Genomic DNA, 23,777 nt, shown 5'->3' with positions numbered 1-23,777 from the left:
GAGGTGTTTGCAACAGAGAGAGGTGGAGCCATGATGCTGCACGACGGGTACTCGTACACATTCAGCAGAAAGAATTCCGATACTTATTGGTTTTCTCGAAGAGGTGTATGTAAGGCGAAATTAGAAAGTGATTTGGCTGCCAGTGGGATTATTGCTCGTTCAAGCCAGGAACTGAGATCAACCTGCTGAAGACTCGTAATATAATGCAAGAAAAAGCGGAGCAGTATTGTAAGATTAGTTTTTCTAACCATTGATTATGTGACAGTGGGAAGTCGTGAAACTCCTCATCAGCGAATGTGGGCAGTTGTATCATCCCCTGCCCGATCGATGTGACCAGTTGCCCGCATGACGAGTCATCCTGTGACGAATGTTCCTATGTGACGAATCGTCCTGTGACCAATCGTCCTGTGACGAGTGCGCATGTGACGAATCGTCCTCATCCCCTTTTTACGACGCAAATCTTTTCATGAAAAACCTTCAGGGATATAAATAAACACAAAAAAGATAATGGGGAATGGCCATGCTGCGGACACTAAAGTTCGTTAATATTTTTTTTCATTTTTTTATTTATTTATTTTTTTTTTTGTATGTATGGAGCATTAGTGCAAGCTGGGTGCAAGGTGCGCAAGGAACGAGCGAGGCGCCCGTTGAATCCGGATTCCCTGGATTACTGCCTTCGGAAGCACACGCTGTCCTGAGTTGCCACACAAAGCCTTTAGTCATGGATCGGGGACTTTATCCCCCGTAAGCTGACAGCCCGGTGGAAACTGCGTGCTTGTTAGACCGTTTGACTGTCAGTCTCGCACCACGTGATCACCCCTTCTCCGCATACACACGCAAGGCGAGCGAAATCAAGCGATAGGAGTCAGGCCACTGAATGGTTGGCTAACGCATATCTTCACCGCATTGTCAACTTAGAGTGAACGAAATAAGAGCTCACCTCAACAATCAATTTCCGGCCTGTTATCGCCTGACATCACTTTCTGCGCGAGAAACCTCCAACCTTGAAAGCAACAACATCGTTTTGCCTAGGGTGCCTTCATGTGCGCACATAAAGGCCCTCTAGTTTTGCCCACGAGCAAGCTTCCCGGAACTTTAGAACGGATGCCTTGCGAACAATGGAGGGGGGGGGTTGGTAGAGTAGCGCTGCCATAATTGTTTTTTTTTTTTTTTTTTTAATTCTGTTCTTGATTTCACGAACGGTTTCGGAATATATGACCGAATACCGTTTTGGCATCTCCACAGAACTAAGATTTAGTGACACTATGAATGTGTCATTGATAGTAGGTATTCCATGCGAAATTATGCATGAATATCTAGGACAACAATAATTTATTATGTTTGTGAACACGAAAAATACATAAATGAATTAATTAATAAAAGTATCTGTTTCACATTTTTTTCTCAAAAAGGTACCTTTCTCGCGCGCTTCATGGGTAACAACACAATAATCTAAGTACTGACGTGTGCACTTATATGACAGAAGTTTTAATTTTTTGTTATTTTTATACAAAAGAACCATACGTTAATTTACCTTCATTGCGCTTCTCGATTAAATGTTTCCTATAATAAGGGGCGTGCTTAAATGCATTTATGCTTCTGTGCAACCCTGCTGTCATTGCAGCCAAAAAAGCAAACATATTTTTGATAGGACAGGTCAAGAGTGCTTATATTATAAATTTGAAATAAACAACCGTGCCAAAATTACCGGTGCATTTCCCATGAGAAAGGCCGCCATCCCGTGCTCGCCTGGCGTATAAATGATCAGTGACTCGTCATTCGTAATCTATAGATAGTATTTCGGATCAAAACATTATTTCAAAGCAAATGAGGGCGAAATTACGGTCGATGTGCCATAGTGAATCGTTAATTAAACAAGAGTCCCACCTACACCGAATCTATGACGTCGCCCTTAGGCGGTGGCGCAGCCTGTTGAACGGAGCATGGCCGACTGCTTCACACTTCGGGAAATGGGTACATGCCGCGCGTCGTGCGCGGAGCTCTTGTGTGCAAACGCGTGCTTGTTTACACGCAATGAGTTGGTGTACACTCGATTCAAAGGTCAAAGTGTTCGTGAGAGATTATTCAGCGTGAAGTCGGTCTGCCTTTCAAGATTTGCGACACTGGTTCACGCTGTACATGAGACACGCGTAGCTAGTGCAGCACGACCGCTAACCTGAGGTCGTTAACTTGCATCACGCGCTATACTTAGTTTCACCTCAGAATTAACCGAAGATGCTGTTTCAGTGCTTGTGCACCCGCGAGCGCTCGTGTGCCCGCCGAGGCGTCATCCAAAACAATTAGCTCGCGTTTTTAGCACGTGTGACCAACAATAGTCCATGCTGAGGTGAGAGTCGAGACGAGGTATTCCTGGTGTTCATAGCACGTTCTGTAGAATGAGCTTGCGCTCCTCGTGCTCCTAGCTCCAACCAGTCAGCGACACGCGCGGGCTAGCGCGTAATCCTCCCTTTGAAACAAAAATTTCTAGCGCAAGCGGTCATTCCGCGAAAACACCTCTGAAGGCTGCACTTTCGTGCCGGTAGCCTTCGCTGTTTAAGGACAAGCCTCGGGCACGTGCAGCATTCGCGCGAAAATATATGTTGGTGGTGTTGTAGTATTTTGAAGTGCAGGAGAAAAGCTAGAAGCCACCCGCATCTATTTCACGAGCAGAGTGCTCGCGAAAGTAGCGTAAGTACTTTTAACGTAAGCCACCACTTTTAGAAACAGATTGTAATTGTTTGAATAATCTTCTTTCTTTTTTTCCCCAAAAATTGATTTGTGATAGGAGTGATCTCCGAGAATACGGGTCACCAGTGATACCTGTATAGTGCTATATTGGCGTGATATTTGAGTGCTGTGCTCTTGATGGAGTGTGTTCCTTCTTATTATTCCTGTTTTTTTTTTGTTTTTTTTTTTGTTTTTTTTTTTTTTTTTTTTGCATTTTGAGAACTGGACTTTTATGTAGTCGGACGTTGTGTTTCTCTATCTGTGACAATTTGATAGTTTATGTACGAAATTAATCCCTAAAATAATGCCCTCTGCTCACTAAGGGCATTTTATAAATAAATATAACAAATAAATATCCGCGGGAAGGGTGCGCTAATAACTGAATGAATAATTTTCGATTAGTCTTTCATAGGTTGGCACTTTACGACAGTTAATCATTCAAATATTAAGCTGAGATCTGTTTTTGTAGTGAAGGCAACGTGGAAACCGTTCGCGAGTTTTAGAGATTCGAAGAGCTATCGCTGTAAAACGCCAAACACTATCCAATGTACTTTTTTTTTCGGACATGTTGGTTTGAATATGTTTACTGTGGCGGATGCTTTCAACGCGTGAGCTCTTGTTTAGTGGGGGCATTCCTTCAGTAGTGCATCCGCTCTCTCTTGCCTCGGTATTACGCAAATCATATGAATAATAACCCCTACAACTAGCAATCCGGAAAATGGGTTTTATCGACGTGTTTTATTCGCTATGGCAATCAGTTTGTTGGAGGATGCTTCATCGACAAAATCGTCTCGTCGACACCCTGTGCTGTCCCATCGACGGTTTCATCAAAACGAGCGTTGTGCTGTTTCATAACATAGCTTGCTTTGTGGTAGCATTTACGGGCGAACCCTGCGCACTTTACGCGTCCGTAACGGTCCGCCGGTCGGTCGTTTGTAACCATACAACAGATTGGAGCCACCACGTAACCACAGTAGAAATAGCGCTCCATATAATAGTCACAAGGTCACGTGACTATAATCCATGCGGGCGATGTAAACATGCTCACTGATGAATCCATGAATCCCGAACAAGAGCTCTGCCGGACAAAAGCTCTTATGACCTGTACGAAACCTCAGCACTTTTTTTTCAGAGACCCGGATAAAAGAACATCATTTTATGACTACACATGAGCGAAGGGCGCATGAAGATTTTTTTTTATTTCATTGCCGATCTTGATATGAGGACCGTATGTTTGTTTCTGGGGACCGAAAACTGCGATCAGAAATGTCTAGACATGGGCTCATTGGGGCCGCCGAATGGGGCTGCCGATGTCCGCGTCAACGCCTCGCAGTTCCGTCGCGACCAAATGCATGGGACCTTTCGCTCCAGATTATTATGTTGACTCTATGACCTCGAGAGAAAAGCTTCGTACTCTAACTACGGGTTTATGGACTCCATTTTGTGTCCAGTGAAGAACCCCGTTGCGATTGACAGGACAAGAACATATTCTGAAACGTGGTTATACAAGGACGGCTCTATGACTTTACGGCACTACTGCTGCCACAATAACACGCCGAATGCCTCCAACATGGCACCAAGGCACTGATAGCAGACGATAACGTTGTTTTTGATTCAGAGTTTAGCCGGAAATAACGTCAAATGCAAAACGCAAAAAAAAAGCGAGCACAAAGAAGTATGAGTGCACACTCGGAGTGCTACTGGCTACTGAATTTTATTTGGAAAACACGAACATATATACACACATCATTATACCTCACCCCAAATGAATCTGATTTTCTTGTTTGATGAAACGAGTGACGACGCACTGATGCTACCGTCATCCTTCTTTACACTGATTTTGAATGCCTCAAAAATTTTCCCCTCTGTTTTCGGTACCTACTTGCCCGGAATAGGTATTTTATCTAGCAAAAAAATCATACGAACGCTTATCACAGTGGACTGCCAAGTTCCACAAGGGAGACCGCTTTACAGAAAGTTCATGCCCTGTGAGCGATCTGGTGGTGCACGAAAGCACCCAATGTCAAAAGCCCGTGCCAAATGCCCCACGACTGACACCTCACCCTTAAAGCGCGATCCAAACCCGCTTCTTTTTGCGCCTGTAGGTCGTGCGGCTGCGGATGTGGCGCATTTCGTGGCGTTTTTGCTGTTTCAGGGCGCGCTTTCTGAGTCAGAACCGTGCGCTTTGGTTTGGACGGGCGAAACTTCGGGCGAGCGTGCACGCGCGCACGCAGGCACGAGCGCACAAGCAAAGTGCAACTGCGACAGACTGGCCGGCCAGACGGCGAGAGAAAGAGAGATAGAGAGATCGCGTTGTCATGTTGGAAGAGAATAAAAGGGGGGAGGAGAGGGCAGCAAGACGGCGAGAAACGCGGAGCCGGAACTGGCTTGCCCTCCACCGATTGGCCGGGACACAGGAGCGCCCTACTACGTCACCGCGCGTTTTTGTGCGCGTTGAGAAAGAAGTTGAAATCAACCAACTTTTTTATGCGCGCCCGGAAGGAGCGAAGAAGTGGCGCGACGTCACGAAAATACGTCACATTCGCAGCCGCACGACCTACAGGCGCAAAAAGAAGCGTTGGTTTGGATCGCGCTTTAGCCCCGCCTTCAAAAGGCTAGCTTGATCAGAAGCCCATGACGCGAATCCCCAGTTCATATGGCCGGGTCCTCACCCTGACGGCGGAGCATTCTGCTTTTGATTAAGAGACAGCAAGTGTGCACGCGAGCGTGTGTAACGTAATCATGCCGTCATTTGTAGACGTATTAGCTTAAAGGGAACTCCGGTCCATACTTTCGATTTTGGGATTATGGCTGTTTTTAGTGCAGTTAGCGCCCCTGAGTTGCAAGGTGTAATTTTTTTCCCGTTATTGGGCGTAGTTTTAAAGATATCGACGTCTCAAAGTTTTGTTTGGGGCGCGGCCGACAAAACCGAAACTAGCCGCTCGAGGTTCCGGCAACACTGGAAATCAGCCGCTATGTGGACGTGACGCCAACATCGTTCTCGTCCAGCGAGTACGGAGTCCAAGCGGCACCTACCTGTGTTGCGCTAGCCGTCTAAAGATAGAAGGTAAACTGATTTTGTTTTAATTCTGTATACGTGGTAGTTATCCAGCATATGTAGCAAGAGTTAGTGCGTATACCCAAAAGCTAGCGACTGGAAAACCCGTCAACTCGTTCGGTGGCGTACTCGGCGGCCGCCGCCGCGCGTGCGCTATGCGTGCCGTACTTGTTGCTTGTATACCCAAAAGCTAGCGACTGGAAAACGAGTGAACTCGTTCGGTGCCGTACTCGGCAGCTGTCGGCGTGCGTGCGGTCTCCCGCACTCGTCGCTAGGCCTAAATTGTCATCGGGGCTCCGTGAATGAGAGCGGCGTTGCTCTACGCCGCGCTGCCAGTGACGTGCTTTCGCGCGGCGGGTCAGTCCCAGACACGAAGCTTTGAGGCTCTCCGGCACGTTCCGCAATAACCGAACAGACGTGTGTCAAGCTGTAGACGTCTGTTTTTTCGTTATTTTTTCCTCAGGCGCGTAAAAGCCGAATTTGTAAGCTACGACACTAACTCACCACATAAGTTCGTCCAGGTAGTGAATCTTTGTACAAATAAAAAAAAACTTGCCGCACTAAAACAAAATAAAAAATAAATAAATAAAAAGTTTTTTGGGCAGTCATTTTTCTCTAAAGCTAGCAAAAGTTTTTGTGGGCGATAAAGGAAAATAGAGAACGTTAGCAAGGTGAGAACCATTTCTTTCCCTTCCGCATTCCCACCCCCACCAACAACAATTTTTTTGTTGTTGGTGTTTTTTGTTTTTTTTTTTGCATTTTTAAATTTTATATTTACCTCCAGCCGAACTCGGGCAAATTAGAGAGTTGTAACTTACAAATCCGAACTTTCGCGATTTCTTTAAAGTCCCGTGTGGTATTCACAAGCGCAATGTTAATACTGCTGCGTAACGGGTTGGAACGATTGGGAGGCGAATGTTTATATCGCATGAGCTTCACGCGCCGGCTGTTCGCTAGTAGTCGTTGCGGACCTGAATACTACGCACGAGATTGCGTAGTACACAAGCAGTGACGCAAAGCAGAACATTGTTTTCGTTTTCATTACAAACTTCAATGCTTAAAGCTAGTTAGTGGTTGTAGTCTACATGCCCACCATTCCCCATTCAACAGACATTCAATGGAGCACTGCACTTGACAATGACTGTTTTATTTATTGATCAGGATACTTTTATCATGTTTACCTTTTCTGTACATGTACGATGGGCAAAGAGCGACGGCACGGCATCCTTTTTAAGCCTCGACCCCTTCGCTGACAAGCCAGAAGCAACTAACACCCGTAGGTTTCGTTCGTAACTCTCCGGCGAAAAATGATTGGAGCAGAGCTTCGATCTGGGGGTCGACGTCCAAGGCTTTCCAAAGTCCACTCGTCGAACAGCGTTCACCCACACCTTCTCCAGTTTCCGATCCGTTGGAAACTTGTGAAAAAGCACCTCCGGGTTGCGCAGCGGCTTGTTTGAGCAGCCCACAGCGCTTTAAGTTGTACTCGGCATCTTTTGAGGAACAGCTGGGCAGTCTTGGGCGCACCGAGTTGCTCGCTAAAACGAGTCTAGGAGACCTCACAAGCAAATAAACAAAAGGCTATACCGAAGCTACACGGGCTACAGGTAAAATGATGAAAATGAGAATGAAGATGCATTTAATTGCATCATAATCATACAGGTAAAAGCAACGGCTAAACACGCAATTACAAGCCGAAGTAGCAGTGGTAGCGGCACAAAGAAGCGCGCGCGACGGCTGCGCCGTGCGCCCGTCCGGAACGGAGGAAAAAAAAAGAGAACGATGTTGACATCACGGCCCAATGTTGCTTTAGCGATCGGCAACCCGCTGGCCGCCCGCTAAGGAGCAGCGGCTCGCGGCGGGTCGCGTTTTTATTATCGGCATTAGTTGAGAATGCGGCGTGCCACGGACGTGAAATTTTGGCTGGGGTCGTATTTTGTGTCACTAAAGCGATACCAGTAATTTAATTCATTTTGAATTTTGGCCGGAGTTGCCCTTCAAGACATGGAACAATGCTGGTTAAAGCTCGCACAGGGATTCTGCACGTGAGACTATAATGCTACACCCGTACGATCGCCCACATGTGGCTGCCGATCTGGCGCAATCCACATGTTTAAAGGACCCATGAAACGAATTTTGGGCTGGAGTAAATCAATTTATATTGGGATTTTACTAATAGCACATCGTTCAGTGGGCCAAAATAACAAAGGTAGAAAGTCAGAAGCCTGACTTTCGCTACCAAAATTTGCAAAACATAGCGGACTATTTCGTACCTCCTTCCCTTCGTAAAATCTCCGCCTTTTCACTGTGATACATCCGCGGACCCCACAGCGCGTCACCGGCCTACTAGCCACCATAACCGGGCCCCCGCAGCGCGTCATCAGGGCCCAAGCGCACGTCACACGGCACCGGACCTCACTTAATCCCTTTACCCCTAAGCTGACATTGCGGTGGAAGCTACGCGCTTGCCGGACCAATCAGCCGCCTCCCTTTCATCACCTGACCTTATTCTCTGCGGGTCGGCATACCCGAGAGGGCGTGATCACGTGGAAAATGTGTGGCTGGCCCAACGAGCACGTAGCTTCCCCAGCACTGTCAGCTTCGGTGTGAACGGGGTGGGGAAAGCAACTAGTCGGAATTTTGAGCGACGGGCTAATCTTCTAGGGGGACAATGGCTGTGTCCGGGCAACACAAGCGAGATTCCGAGCAAGAGGGGACTCCCCCCTTTCCGACTTCTTGAACTGTTTGGTACAATGCGCGATTTATGAGTTGAGGAGGAAAGCTAAACAGAAAAAAGTTGAAAAAGCGTTTCATGACTCCTTTAAGTGTTTGGAGGGAACAGCGCAAAAAGGACGTAGGACGAGGTCGAAGAAACACACAGACAGGGCGCTGACTTACAACTGAAAGTTTATTGCTCTGAGGAAAGAGAAATAAACGCAGAAAGGAGGAAGGGGAGAGAACAAACAAATCAAACCAATAACATGCGGCATCACCCACGCCCATGCTCCGTCACACGAACCTGCCACACTTTCTTAGAAAATCCACCTCGTCATTTGCAAGGGCAACCGAAGGAGCGCTCACACACGCGTCAGCTCCGATAGACGCGATAAAAAATGCTTCGTCTATCTCCCTCGCAGTTTGTTTTTGTGACGAGACAAAATCTTTATGTCACGCAATGACGGCGTGCAGCCACACCTGTCACAATGAACCGCTAGGTTTCCTGAGGGCGAGGAACGCAAAGATAGGGAATGTTCTCTTGCCCTTACGTTAACACAACGCCCGGTTTGACCAATATCCTGTCCTGCGGCAGGGGTTTGACCCCTGCCGCAGGACAGGGGGATCTGGTACACGACCCCGCTTACACAGGCGACGTACGGGGTGCGATGTTTGACGTCGCACACAACGGAAGGGCGTCCCTCTTTACTAACAGCAGCACAAAGGTGTGAAAGCTTAGATGGCGCCGAGAAGACGACAGGCACCTCAAACCTACCGGCAACGCGCTTAATTCGGTGGGACAAGGCATGGATATACGGAAGTGCGACAGGTCTAGTGGATGGCCTTTGTTTTTTCCCAGGACTAGCGTGCCTCCTAAACATCCGAACAAGGGACTCGGCAACACCCCCCACAACCGCCGAAGGGAAGCCCGCGGAGGCAAGCCTATCAACCTGAGTCATAAAACTTGACCCACACCTATGGTGACATGATTTTAACAAAGACGCCCTGAGGCACGACCCAGCAATAGCCCTTTTCACTAATTTTGAGTGTGCCGAGTCATAAGGAAGTAATCCCTTCTTTGATCTAGGATCTAGGAGCAAATGACGAGGTGGATTTTCTAAGAAAGTGTGGCAGGTTCGTGTGACGGAGCGTGGGCGTGGGTGATGCCGCACGTTATTGGTTTGATTTGTTTGTTCTCTCCCCTTCCTCCTTTCTGCGTTTATTTCTCTTTCCTCAGAGCAATAAACTTTCAGTTGTAAGAGAGCGCCCTGTCTGTGTGTTTCTTCGACCTCGTCCTACGTCCTTTTTGCGCTGTTCCCTCCAAACATTATGTACCACCAACTAGCCCAACTACATGCCTTGCTGCAGTTAATTTCTCTTACATCGGGCCCTTTTCTGTGTTCTTCAAATCAAACCCATCAAGACATCTACGTCAACGCCATTGCGATTGCGACCTGCAAAGCACGACAATACGGATACGCCGCCAGGAAGGGAGTCTTCCCGCCTGAGGTGGTTGCCCTTTTCGGGCTGGTGGCCCCGTCGACAGGACACGCCAAGCGTGTGTGCAAGATTCTTCGTTCGGAATCATGGAGGCAAGTGCGAGTTCTACATGAGGCCTTGAGGCTATGGTGCTTTCGAGCATCGGGTGATGAGTGCGTCGCTGAAAGAATCCTTCGGTCGCGTAGAAGAGAGTCCGCGCAAGTCGCAGATTTCTTGTGGGAGCGTCTTCGCGCCTCGTTTCCCAAGAGGCCCAAGGATGTCCAAGGCGGAGAGGGCAAGGTTGTGTTCCTGGGGGACTCTTCGGCTCCAGCCGCGATTGTGAAGATTCTGGAAAAGGGACCAAAGTTTGCCACGGAGCCTTCAGTCAAGCCAACGGAAATGCTGGCCCTCGTGCGTCAGGTGTCTGGGAAGGTGACCCCGGACAACAGGGAACGGTGCGTTCTCGAATGTGTGGAAGGTCTCACTAGGGAGGGCAGACGACCGGTGCGCAAGATGAAGCTAAGTGCGGTTGTGCCGTTCTTCAAGGAGTCAAAGCTGAAGCTGTTGCTGTCCGATAAGGAAGGCGGGTTCGTTGTGGTGCCAGATAACATGTTTAAAAAGAAATCGAGGCACGCAATGCAGAAAAATTTTAGATCCTTGTCGGGTGTGGATTTGAAGAAAGTTAAGGCGCGTGCCGTCCAGCTCTGTGTGGACCTTAATTTGGATAGGCTTCGAAAATCGGTGTTAGGAGCGAAATGTCTCAGTTTGGAGGCTTTCTTTACGGTGAAAACTCATAAGGAGTTGATGCCGTTTAGGGCTATTGTCACTCAAAAGGATTCGTGGCAGCTGCATGTGTCTTCGTTCCTTCAGCGCCACCTGTCCTCGCTCACCCTAAATGACCCTTTTTTGATACGTAATTCAGAGGCTCTGGTTGAATATTTGAGGGGGGATAACCCAGGGTCCTGTGACATAGTGTCACTCGATGTTGAGGATATGTTCTATTCCATTCCCCACGGAGAGCTCATGACGGCCGTGGAGGAATGTATCCATACCAATGGGGCCGTGGCGTTCAGTAGATCCTCGGGGGTGTCGTGTGATTCGTTTCTAGATTTGCTGCATTTCTACATCCAGTCAACCTACGTTACCTACGAGGGTGATACCTTTTTGCAAAAGAATGGCATTTGTATAGGGTCGAGTGTAGCACCGGTGCTTAGTGATATCTATTTGGCGAGGTGTGATAGAGGCATTGCTGGCAGGCTGGATGGACGCGTTTTGAAAGTGCTAAGATATGTAGATGATTATCTCATTGTTCTTAAACCCAGCCTTGACAACGACTGTGTTGAAACGGTTAACGAGATTGTGGACATTTTTAGTGAATGTTCCCAGGGCCTAAGTTTTAAGCTCGAGGTCCCGACAGAAGGGGCTTTGCAATTTTTGGACATTAATCTCCGCCTTGGGACGTCACACGTGTGCTGGGCCTATGATCCTAGATCAAAGAAGGGATTACTTCCTTATGACTCGGCACACTCAAAATTGGTGAAAAGGGCTATTGCTGGGTCGTGCCTCAGGGCGTCTTTGTTAAAATCATGTCACCATAGGTGTGAGTCAAGTTTTATGACTCAGGTTGATAGGCTTGCCTCCGCGGGCTTCCCTTCGGCGGTTGGGGGGGGTGTTGCCGAGTCCCTTGTTCGGATGTTTAGGGGGCACGCTAGTCCTGGGAAAAAACAAAGGCCATCCACTAGACCTGTCGTACTTCCGTATATCCATGCCTTGTCCCACCGAATTAAGCGCGTTGCCGGTAGGTGTGAGGTGCCTGTCGTCTTCTCGGCGCCATCTAAGCTTTCACACCTTTGTGCTGCTGTTAGTAAAGAGGGACGCCCTTCCGTTGTGTGCGACGTCAAACATCGCACCCCGTACGTCGCCTGTGTAAGCGGGGTCGTGTACCAGATCCCCCTGTCCTGCGGCAGGGGTCAAACCCCTGCCGCAGGACAGGATATTGGTCAAACCGGGCGTTGTGTTAACGTAAGGGCAAGAGAACATTCCCTATCTTTGCGTTCCTCGCCCTCAGGAAACCTAGCGGTTCATTGTGACAGGTGTGGCTGCACGCCGTCATTGCGTGACATAAAGATTTTGTCTCGTCACAAAAACAAAACTGCGAGGGAGATAGACGAAGCATTTTTTATCGCGTCTATCGGAGCTGACGCGTGTGTGAGCGCTCCTTCGGTTGCCCTTGCAAATGACGAGGTGGATTTTCTAAGAAAGTGTGGCAGGTTCGTGTGACGGAGCGTGGGCGTGGGTGATGCCGCATGTTATTGGTTTGATTTGTTTGTTCTCTCCCCTTCCTCCTTTCTGCGTTTATTTCTCCTTCCTCAGAGCAATAAACTTTCAGTTGTAAGTCAGCGCCCTGTCTGTGTGTTTCTTCGACCTCGTCCTACGTCCTTTTTGCGCTGTTCCCTCCAAACATTATGTACCACCAACTAGCCCAACTACATGCCTTGCTCCTTTAAGTGCGTGTTTTTTTTTTTTTTTTTTTTTTTTTTTTTTTTTGTGCGCATGTTTTGTTGTTTTGTTTATTTTTGAGCTTCGCTGGTGCTCCAAGGCAACGCGAAAGTGGCTGACGATTTTTTTGAAAATCTAATTGCCTTTTTTTTATTCCTTGGGAGACATTTGATTTATCATTTTCTTTTTAATGTTGACATTAGGCTTCAGGCTGAGTTCGGAGCGTCGTGTCTGCCAGACTCCTTTTGTCTTCTTGCTAGAGCTGTCATGTCTAAGCAATCTCTACCACATTGGTTTTTTGGATATCCGGCAAGCAAATACCAGCAGAGACAAACGAAAGAATTCGAGCGCCCTTCCCCCGCACGGGGGGGCGAGGGGGAGGGGGGGGGGGGGGGTTTAAGGAAGGCGCACCCACCGACGGCCTCGAAACCGGAATGCTTACAAGGTCGCTCGGCCTGGTGCAAGACCTCTATCCTTCCCTGGGAAAGGGCGAGAGAGGGTGATGAGAGGACAGTTCCCCACCCGTTTTCCCCACACTGCCCTGCACCATCACCAATATCTCCAAATCTCTTTGTAAGCGGACTCGGCGTCCTTGAGGCGGAACTCCCTTCATTCCTAAGCTGATAGTGCCGGGCGAGCTAAGCGCCCACCGGTCCTAAAGTGCCTCCCTAACCGGACCAGTTACCACCTGCCCCGCTCTCTGCGCGTGGTTACAGGAGGGAGCGTGATCACGTGATTAAGGACAGACGTGTGATTAGTTCACCGGGCACCCCTTAGCTTCCTCTATACTTTCAGCTTGGAAGTGACGGAGCCCAACCCGCAAGACACACACGCTGTAAAAAAAAAAAAAAAAGAGAAAAAAAAAAGAAGAGAAGAAGGCGTTCAAGCGGCGCGCAGCAAAACGCCGTCGAGGCGAGATCCCTTTGCTCTGGCGGCATTTCGCCATCGGAGCGGCGGAGGGAGACGAAAGCCGGTGCACTCAGCTCGCGGACGAAGACGTCCGTCACGTGATGTTTACTGGCCGCCAGGGTTGCCAGGTTGGGCTATTAATAGCCAAATTGGGCTATTTTGTCATGCATTTGGCGTCAAAATTTGGCGGTTGGCTATGTGGCTATTTTTGGGCTATTTCAAATCCTAACGCGGCATTTGTTTTTTGTATTTTTGCTTGGTTTCGAGTAGTTGTACTAAAGACACTTCAAGGGGCACTGACACATCAAAATCATATTTTTTATTATTATCCGAAACGGTCGAAAACGATGCCGGGACATTACCCTCAAAATTTGAAATTTGGGAATTCAGTATTCGTGAAGTAAAAAAACAATTTCCAAATGCCGAATTCGAAGTTCCCGCGCGATCGGCGCCGGTGCCTTGACGCCAAAAATTGCGGAGACCTGAGAGTCTCCTTTCCTGTCACCACTCCCTGCTGTTGCCATGGCGACCCAAAGCGAGGAGGAAAGGAGCGAGCGCCGGCTAGCGCCGCGGTTGCGGCGGACCGGTTTTGAGCGGTGTCGCCTGTTTTCCGTTGGAGGATACAAATCCAGGAGACGGCACCACAACGAACTCCCGATTTTTGGTATACGCTCCGGGCGCTGGTGTTTTGAAAAAACCCGTGGCGCCATCTGTCCGTCGAAATAAAAACTATTGGTATGTTACCGCGGTTACCGCCCCTCCCGACTGCTTTCGCGTTAGGCTTGCCAGGCGTAAAGTGCAGGCGTACTCGGCTGCTTTCGTTATGTCGTCCGCAACAACGCAGTCGAAAAAGCGCACTTCTGTTTATTGCTGTGTTTACGACTGCCACAACAGCTACGGAAACACAGCTGGGAAGCTCCCAGTGGTAGAGTTTTACCGCTTTCCAGCAAAGCCGTACGAGGCAGAGCGTCGACGGAAATGGGTTGCAGCGGTGCGGCGCGCAACGTTAGGAAACCTTTTTTTTTTTTTTTTTTTTTGTCGCTTCTCGGTTTTTGTTTGCTCTCCATGATACAGAATTGTTTTTCGCTGGCACAGTTAGACACATCATTTTTGTGTACAGCGGAGACGGAGACTCCTGGGAACCCGCGAATGGGCAGGCCAGGATTTGCAGCTGCCACTTCGTAGGAAACAAAAAAAGCTCCATCGCTCAGCACCCCGCTTACATCCCCACGATCTTCCCTTCGTCGTACAAGGCGAGATGCAATGTAACGACGGAGACACAACTGCAAAGATATGCAATGTGACGACAGAGACACACTGCTCCATGTTTGCACCACCCACGCACGCCAGCCTTGCAGGTGCAGCTCGCGCCCACGATGAGTCTCGGGTGCGCTAAAAGCTGCCGTAGGAAAAAAAAAAAAAAAAAAAAAATGTGTGTTATGCACTGTTGAACCGAGAAATCAGAACAACAACAAATGAGGAGTGGAAGGGGGGGGGGGGGGGAGGGGGGGTACGCGAAACCGAACCGGGTGGCACGCTCACCTGAAGCCGGACGTTGTAAACAGCAGACTTCATCTGCGCGAGGCATTTCCCTACAACTTCGCTGGGAGCTGTGGAATGAAGGACTTCTTCTTTCACGCCAAACACGTGACGGCCCGCATAAAGTTGCTCCCCTAACTTCAGTGACTTTTCTTTGAAATATTTTGCGATCTCGTCAATCCTTCTGAAGCCGCAAAAGAGCACCGTCGGATCGCACGTGCGAGCCGCCATTTTCAGATGAGAACATACCAATCGTTCTTAGGTCGACCACGGGCGGCGCTGGGGAGCGCAAGCGACGGTGGCGCCGGAGTGGCCGCCCGGAGGGTATTTCAAAAAGAAGGGCCGTAGTGCGTTCGCAATTGCGTTAAAAAACATGTTTTAGGATTGCCGTCATTAAATGTTATAAAGATGCCGCCTACAAAGCTTCTAAATTTCCTGATTTTTGACGTCACCGATCAAAAGAAGCGAGGAGGCGAGAGGCGGGAAAATCAAACGCCAAAAATAAAAAGGCGCGCGTGCGCGCGGGAAATTTTTTTTTCGCGATGCGGTTTTTTTTTGCGTGTCTATGGCTGCAACTTGCATCGTTTTAGATAATAAAAATAAATACGACCTTTGGGGTGTCAGTGCCCCTTTCAGCATGGACACAGCGACAGTCCACCCTTTCTGGATTCCCGCTTTCAGGGATTTTCTGCGTGAAGATTCGTGGGCGTGATGCCAGAACCTATTAGCTCAAGGGAGCTACCATGACCTAGATTCAGCTCCGACGACATTGCTTTTGTAATAATTGTTGCTTATTTTATGCTCCCAAGTTCTTTCTGGTTCCTACTGGTGTCTCTTATTTCCTCGAGTTTCCCACCATCATCCTACAGGAAGCAAATCATCTGAGGAAAAATTATACTAAAGGCAACTCAAGACATCCTGCAGAATTTGATGTCGCCCGATAACGCGTGCTCTACCAGATATAACGAAGGAGGCTTTTGCGCGAAACATGAAAGTTTCTTAAAGGGATACTACAACGAAATTTCGGCGCTCATTTTTTAGTCTATATGTGTTCAAAGGGGCAGCATCACATCGAACATACCAATATCTTGTTATAAAAGTCTCGAAAAGGAATTTTAAAACGAATTAAACGATTAGCAAAGAGCACCTGGTGGATGTCGCTAACGCCTCGTTTGTAATGCTCGTCTAGGAACCTTGACAGCTAGTGACGGAGGTTGTCTCGCCTCCGGCCACGACGAGAGAAGAGGGGCAGGAGGAACTCCCCTCTTCCCGAGAATGCCCTTTGTGTGTCGCACAAGTCGCTATTCTCCCCTACAAGATTACAGAAGATTAACCCGTCACTCAAAATTTGTACAAAAGCAGCCGCTTCGGTGGCTGGAACGACTAGGCCATCCTCTCGACGTCAGCCTCGCCGTAGCTTTGCTCGTCTTGAGACGACCTACGTCACAATTGCGTTGGATGTCACGTGGTCTCCGCTGGGCCTTCTCCGAGCGCTTGCCAGAGTGGGCCGTTTATAACGAAAATTGCAGCCATCAGGCTCAAAATACAAACGTGCGATTGTCTTTTACGAATATTGCGGATCATATTCAACCTAGTTTTGAATACGACGGGAATATTTCGAATTTCGTTGAAGTGTCCCTTTAAAGCACAATGAGCCATAACAAAAGACAACAAATTTGGGACAATGAATATTCCGAACAAGGCCAAGATCAACGCGTAGGAGCAGCTCTGTTTCCGTTGTTATCCGAGGTTGCCATCGCGCTCCCGACACTGCCCATGTCGAATGCCGCCGTGGAGAGAATTCAGTTACGTGCCCCTCACAAAGTCAGTCCTAAAGCAGAACATGTCCCTTCGAACTCTTCAAAATGTCCTCTATGTAAAGTTTGCTTTCCTTAAGAAGAATGAGTTCTGTAAGGACATCAACTCTACTGAAGAAGTTTTTGCCCATTTTACCACATAAATCATGTATGAGGTGAGTAAGCCGGGCGCGACTGAGTGCTTCAAAACTATGCCACTGTAACGACGCGTGTGGAAATTTTTTTGTATTTTTGTGTTTTAAATAAAACGTTCAATACATTTCAAGATGTCGTAAATCTTGCAAGCTGCTCCTAAACCCTAGTTATGTAGACGCAGTGCCCCATGCGTCTACATAACTATTGGGGCGAATGGGGCGAATTGAGCTCGCACATTCAAGCGCACAATTTTTTGGGCTCTGCAGAATATGGCTACTTTGGGGCTACATAAATCTCTTGCATTTGGCTACTTTTGGGCTACACCGCCTGGCTTTTGTTGGTTTCAGCTAGAAACTACCTGGCAACCCTGCTGGCCGCACCATCGACACCGCTACGCGCGCTCGCTAGCGCGGGAACCACAGTGGCGGGAACCACCACAGGCGGTCCGGATGACAGCTCTTCCATGACTTCGCTGTTGCCGCTATCACCTGTCACCATTCAACCGCACTTAAAAGGTAAGTAGATAATTTTCGCATGCGCCTTTTAGAGGTAATCGAAGTGCAGAAGGAATGAAAGACGCGTAACTTAACGGGATAGCGCGTGTTGTGTCAGGAAACGCGCTCAACCTTGTTGCTTCCGCTTTCCCCACTCAGTCGCACGAGGTCAACGCTTCCTCGCATCAGACTCGACTCGATTGACGTGCGCTGGACAAGGGCTCATTGCCATGGGAGTTTGGTTTGCTCTGGTTTCTTCCCAACACTTCCTGTTCGTACCTTTTCGCTTTCCGGCGCCGTAAGAAGACCAGAAGAAATCAAAAACACTGAACCGCGCTCGTTGAATAATTATAATGGGCGCTCTCGCGTGCTGAAATTTAAGAGAGCATGTCATCTTTTCTTTAGTCTATATATCTATATATATAAAAAAAAAGTTCTTGTCTTAGGCAGTGGTGTGTTCGTTTCACATCGCGCATCCCCGCTCCGCGAATGAGGCCACCTGACGGCCATGTTACATGTCGAAAAATTGCCTATTTGGAGCTTTGCGGATGCTGGCGGCAGCGTGCTGAAGATACGTGTTCTACTCGTTCGTCGGTATTCGCCGAAGGAGTTATTTAAAACCCTGTGTAAGCCGTGAGACTTGCCGTTGAGAACACGTGAAAAGTTTTACGGAAGCGCAGTGCCGAAGGGAAAAGACGCAACTCGTCGAGATCAAGTTTACCGCGGCGTGTTCAAAGCTTGCTTGGCACGCCGAAGCGCTGCATCTCTCTGCCTTCGCGCGCTTGGATACCGATCAAGAGTCGGCGCCGCGGCAAAGTTTCGATGGTGTGTCGCGCGTAGATGTCTTTGCATCATATATCGGGCACGGAGTTCTGGGTCGTCCAGCTGTTCCGGCGAGTTGCTATGAATAAAGGGGGAAAGCAATATGGGGACGGTTGCTCTTATGCACTATTAACCATGGCTATTAACCAAGTTCCATATCTGCTCTAATGAATCACATGGCAGCACAAATAGAGCAACGCTGCGGAGCAAGTTTGGTATTTGAAGTCAAACCTACAAGACAGCGAGAATTAAAATTTTTGAAGCGCGACTCATACGGTCGTGTGCAGTCCCTTGGCCAATCCCAATTAGGCGAGTCGCGCTCAAACGTCAAGTGCAATAAAGTAGGTTTATAATGAGTCAGCACTGATCATTATAAACCTACTGAGGAGCTGTTGTGCACAGTATTCTGTAAACCATCTAACGACGAAAAAAAGACGTACTGAGTGCGACACAATTTGTGCGAACAAGTGATCGCTGGTTTTTCCAGTTTTTCTTTTTGAAACCAAGGGATGTCATCCAAGTTATTATTGCTACGGAAAGAGCTCATATAATGTAAGCAAAAACATTTTGTGTTCGCTAATACTATTTGGAAGTAAAATGTGCCGATGTCGTGTTCGCGCTAACAATGTCGTGATGTGTACCTTCCTCTCCTCGTTCGTTGCCGCTGAACACTGGATCAAGCTCTTTCTGGACCGCTAGTGCCGGAAGTTACAAATACAGCCGTCGGAGTAAAGTAAAACGCTGCTCCAGAAGCACATATGGCTTCATGCACATTGCACTCGCAAAGCACATTTACACGTTGATTCTTGATAGTTATCTGAGCATGCGAAGGCACAGAGACGCAGCACTTTTGTGGGCCAGGGAAGCTTTGATCACGCCGCTAGACCGATGAAACTTGCTTTCGACCAGTTATGCCTTTTTCCTGTGGCACTCTGCTGCCGTAGAAATGTCCACGTTTTCTCAACGGCAAGTTTCACGGCTTACACAGGGTTTCAAAGAACTTCTTTGGCAAATGACGACAAACAAGTAGAAAACGTCTTCAGCTCACTGCCGCCAGCCTCCGCCACGTTCCAAAAACAATTTTTCGACGTGCAAGATGGTTGTTCGGTGGCCACACTCGCGCTGCAGCGAGGAAGTGGGAATGCGTGATCCGGCAATTGTCATAGAGACCAGTGGTTCGTTCGTTTCGCAGTAGGCCTACCGGGCGAACGACGACCGTGCTTGCATAACGTAGCGCAGGATGGCGCCACCGACATCATTAGATGCTGGCTGGAAGCAGACGAAGACGTGTTACCTGCTTTTGCCACTATGATTTATTAAATACTTTCAGCGGATGTGATGTGTTACCGCTCGATAATAAATAGGACTGAGGTACACGAACCACTTCTGTCCCACGGTGAGCTGAGCGAGCACTCTGCCATAGACGGAAACAATTTTGTCCTTTTATGAAATTAAGGAACCCCAAGTTACTCGCTTATATTTTTCTATGTAAAAGCAACCATTAAAATATGTGCTTGAGCGAAAAGTAGCCACTTTCCGAGAAAAGTTTTCAACTTCTACGCTTCCTTTATGGTTGCTTCCCTTTGGCTGGAACGATTATTGATGCCTTGCATGGGAGGAAGTGAGGTGTCAGTCATTGTTTCAGTGGCCCCAATTACTTCAGGAGCACTCGTACGATTCTTCCTTGCTGTATTTGCATTTTAAAGGGATGCTGAACCAAAATCTGGATTCCACAAAACACTACGGCAAAAGCGTGCAACGGGATGCTACAAACACCAAAACATCACCCATATAGCGATATCTCGACCATATTTTTTAAAAAAGGAGGCGCATGTGACAGATATGTTGACGTCTTGTCTCTTTGAGAAGAGTTGAGAAGGGGAAAGAATGGTCTTGCGTCTTCCTCGCCTTGTCGCCTTGATGGGGCAAAGCGAAGGGAGGAGAAAACCAGATACGGTTGACACCACGTCCCTCGTCGGCCTCGTTCAATCTTGACCTCTTTTTCCAAAAATACGGCCGTCAATTCAAAATATCGCCTTCCGAGTAGTCTCGTAGGGATTGTAGCGTCCCGCCTACAGCTCCTGCATTGTTTTCTGAAATCCAAATTTCGGTTCACCATCCCTTTAAGGAAAAATGCATGTTGCAACGTGTGGTTTATTCGCTCAGTTGAAATAGTTTTATTGCCCTGCAGTTGTCGAAGACTGAACTGATTTAGTAAATGGATCGAGATTTAAAGGCGTTTTGTGTTTTTACTTTCTATCCCCTTCTATTACAACACTTCCAACAACAATCTTTTTGCTGCAAATATTTGTGTGTATTATAATCACCGTTAAAAATGTTTATGGCACTTTGAGGAACTGCGGGGTTTTCTATAGTACTTGCATCGCTTTTTACAAGGTGATGAACCAGAACCACCTGCTCCAAAAGCTGAATTCAGAGGGGGGGGGGGGGGTCACACTACCACAGCCGTGATGGAGCACTCACACATATTTTTGTTGCAGACTATACTTCTGAGCATCGCCAGCAATGACGGGTCCCGTGTGCTGGACGGACCATGGGACGCCACTGAACCGATCATTCGCGAGCCAACCACGGGAAACAGCGGCTCCCAAAACCCGTCCTGGTGGATTTCAAGTTAGGAGCATTAGGAGCCTGTCAACATTGGTCGTCAGCTGCGATGCCTCCACAAAAGCCGCTATCCCATGCCGGTCATTCGGGGCACGCTACCACAGCCGTGATGGAGCACTCAACCATCTTTTTGCTGCAGGTTGGTTATTTGAAAACTTCAGCTTGCTGTCATTCTAGCAACTAATGTCTGCTAGTGGTATTGTGGCCTAGTGATTGCCAAATTTAACATAGCTCTCTCGAAATTTTCTGACAATTATGTTGTAAAATTTTTTTTTTAAATTGTACAGTTAATGACACTACCGTAAAATACCGGGCAATCGCCCACTCAAAATTTTGAGATAATCATGAAAAAATGGGGGATTGGGCGCTTGTCCGGTCATCAGTTCTACATATCAATGTACTGTGCATATTTTCTCAGATTTTACAAATTTGGGTATGGGCGCTTAATGTAGTATGGGCGGATGCACGGTATTTTACGGTAGTTACTTTCCAAACAGAAGTTGCTAGAATTTATTCTTGCCTTTGTTCTATGCTTTCGTATTTGGTTAGACAGCACTAAACCCCGGTACAAGGAAGATTTTGAAAACTAGGGCAACAGAAAGAAAAGACTATTTAAGATAGCCAAAAGCTCGAATTTCGAGGCAGCCTGGACGAACCCCTTGGGCCAAACTCTGTATCGAACGTATGCATTTCTTCGAAGACAATTTTTATAAGTGTGACCTGCATTTAATATTATAGAATAACCAAAACACGTTTTGGAAACTTATTTTCTCATATCTGTCATCCTGTTTAATACTCTTGATGAACAATGATGGCAGTGTTATTTCGGACGCTCTATGTCCTACGGTTTTGAACAATTGCTTTTAGTCTACTTTTACTGATGGAGATAGTTCCTTCTTACCTTTTGTACCAGATGTCGATTTTAGGTATATGAACCCTATTTCTATAACACCGTCTGAAATTGCGATATTGATGATAACCTCAAAATTTTCAGCTTGGCTGGTGTCGACTCAATTAATACAAAAATTCTAAAAAATACCAAGGGTGTAACCAGCGAATTATTGTCACCAAAAATAAATGACGAGGCAAAGTAAAACTGAACAAAATGAACGTTTAATGGGGTGAACTTTGCCCAAATTAAAGGAAAATAACAGCACGTCGGAGGCGTTGAGTGTCTTCAATGCAACAGGGTCGAGCACAAGCGATAACTGAATGCATAAGGCCACGCGGGGCTTCTTTTATAGTACTTTCCTTTCTAGAACATTCTGTACTCGAACATTCCGTACTAAAATATAGAATTAACCACCGCCTTCTCAAATTTTCAAGAAGCATCGTCTTAGGAGTAAATAAAAACATCTGCCGGTCCCAGGATTCAAACCCGGGACCTCTGCATGACAGTCGGGCGCGGTGCCCACTGGGCTACCCCTAAGCACGCAGTAATATGCAGTCTACTTTTCCAGCATTCGTCTACTGGTTGCATCCCACACGAGCGGAAGGTTGGGAAGGTCGTTCCAATCTACAAAAGTGGCGACCGTCACTCTGCGGGAAACTACCGTCTCATATCATTAACCAGCGTTGTATGCAAGTTGTTACAACTCAATATTTTCTCATGTAGTATCGCATTTGGAATCTACTAACAACTTTTTCTACCAAAATCAGTACAGGTTTCGTAAAAGATATTCATGCTAGAGGCAGTTGCTGGAGTTTACCCATGATATTCATGTTAATATGAACACTAACTCCCAAATATGGTGCCATATTTTTTGATTACTCTAAGGCTTTCGATCATGTATCTCTCTGTCATTTAGTATCAAAACTTTCCTCACTGAATCTTGATTCTCTCACTTTATCATAGATTCGAAATTTTCTTTGGGAAAAACAGCTCAAAAGGGAAAAGGACAAAAAGGAAGGACTACATAGGATAAGTGCTGAATAACAACTGATTTTTCATTAGAATGTGTAGATGGCACTATGTTTGCACGGGCATAGGGCGCACCATGGATTTTGCACTTTCTTCTTCATTGCACACTCCACATGCTAACCAAGATCCAGAAAATGAATCTCATTGTTCGTTGGAGTCAGTGAAGGTTGGCTCACTCAAGATGGTCTGTTTTTTATTATGTAATAGGTTTCCTTCATTTCCTTAAACATTGGGTCTTGGTGTTTAAACAATGCAAGGGTGTTGGAGAACTGCGGTTTGCACCCGCAATCTTGACAGTGCACCGCTAAATACTAGTATCAGGTCCCTTCCAATGAGCTTTGGTGTTCTCAGAGTTCGATGTTCAGGCATCGCCCGGTCACCCAGGTATCCTGGTCACCAGATAGAAATCAGAAACATTAAAAGATATATTTTTGTAATTATTGGAACTTTAAATATTCTGAAATGTTTTCTTTATGCCCAGTAACCTATGGGGCTGTCATGTAATGAATACTCTTACTTGCCTAATTTCTGTGTCCTGGCCCTTTTCAAGTAATTTCATTTGGGTTTACAGCTTTCTTGAATCACACTGGCACCTGCAGTGCACTTACGTGTAACTCATAGTTTGCAGGTATCGGGTGGTTTAGTTCGTCATTGCATTCTGTTCAGAACCTAACATCATTGCATATTTTTTTTTGTTTTTCTTTGTTTTCGAGGTTCTATAGTAGTTCATATAGACTTAATTGCCGTGCAAGATACGATCATTGCCTTCCGCTTGAAAGCTGGACGTAACCCACTAATTATTTTTCAAGAAAAAAGATACGAACATGTTTTACTCAGTGCTGCATCTCGTGTGCACTTGCTTGAAATTTCTTACTAACACGGTGTTCAAACACCTATCTCTGGGAGGTGTACTTGGCTGTAACCTCTGAAATTAACTTGGGACACCAGGCTTGATGAAACTCATTGAATGTGTAAATTTCATTTTGAAAGGTATTTTTTGAGCTTGCCGTGTTAAAATGATTTCAAGCATATGACAC

This window comes from Ixodes scapularis, unplaced genomic scaffold (genome assembly GCF_016920785.2).
Source record: "Ixodes scapularis isolate PalLabHiFi unplaced genomic scaffold, ASM1692078v2 ptg001131l_1___fragment_3__unscaffolded, whole genome shotgun sequence".
In the NCBI taxonomy this organism is placed as follows: Eukaryota; Metazoa; Arthropoda; class Arachnida; order Ixodida; family Ixodidae; genus Ixodes; species Ixodes scapularis.
The sequence above is the reverse complement of the archived record's forward strand: the minus strand, read 5'-3'. Positions refer to the sequence as shown.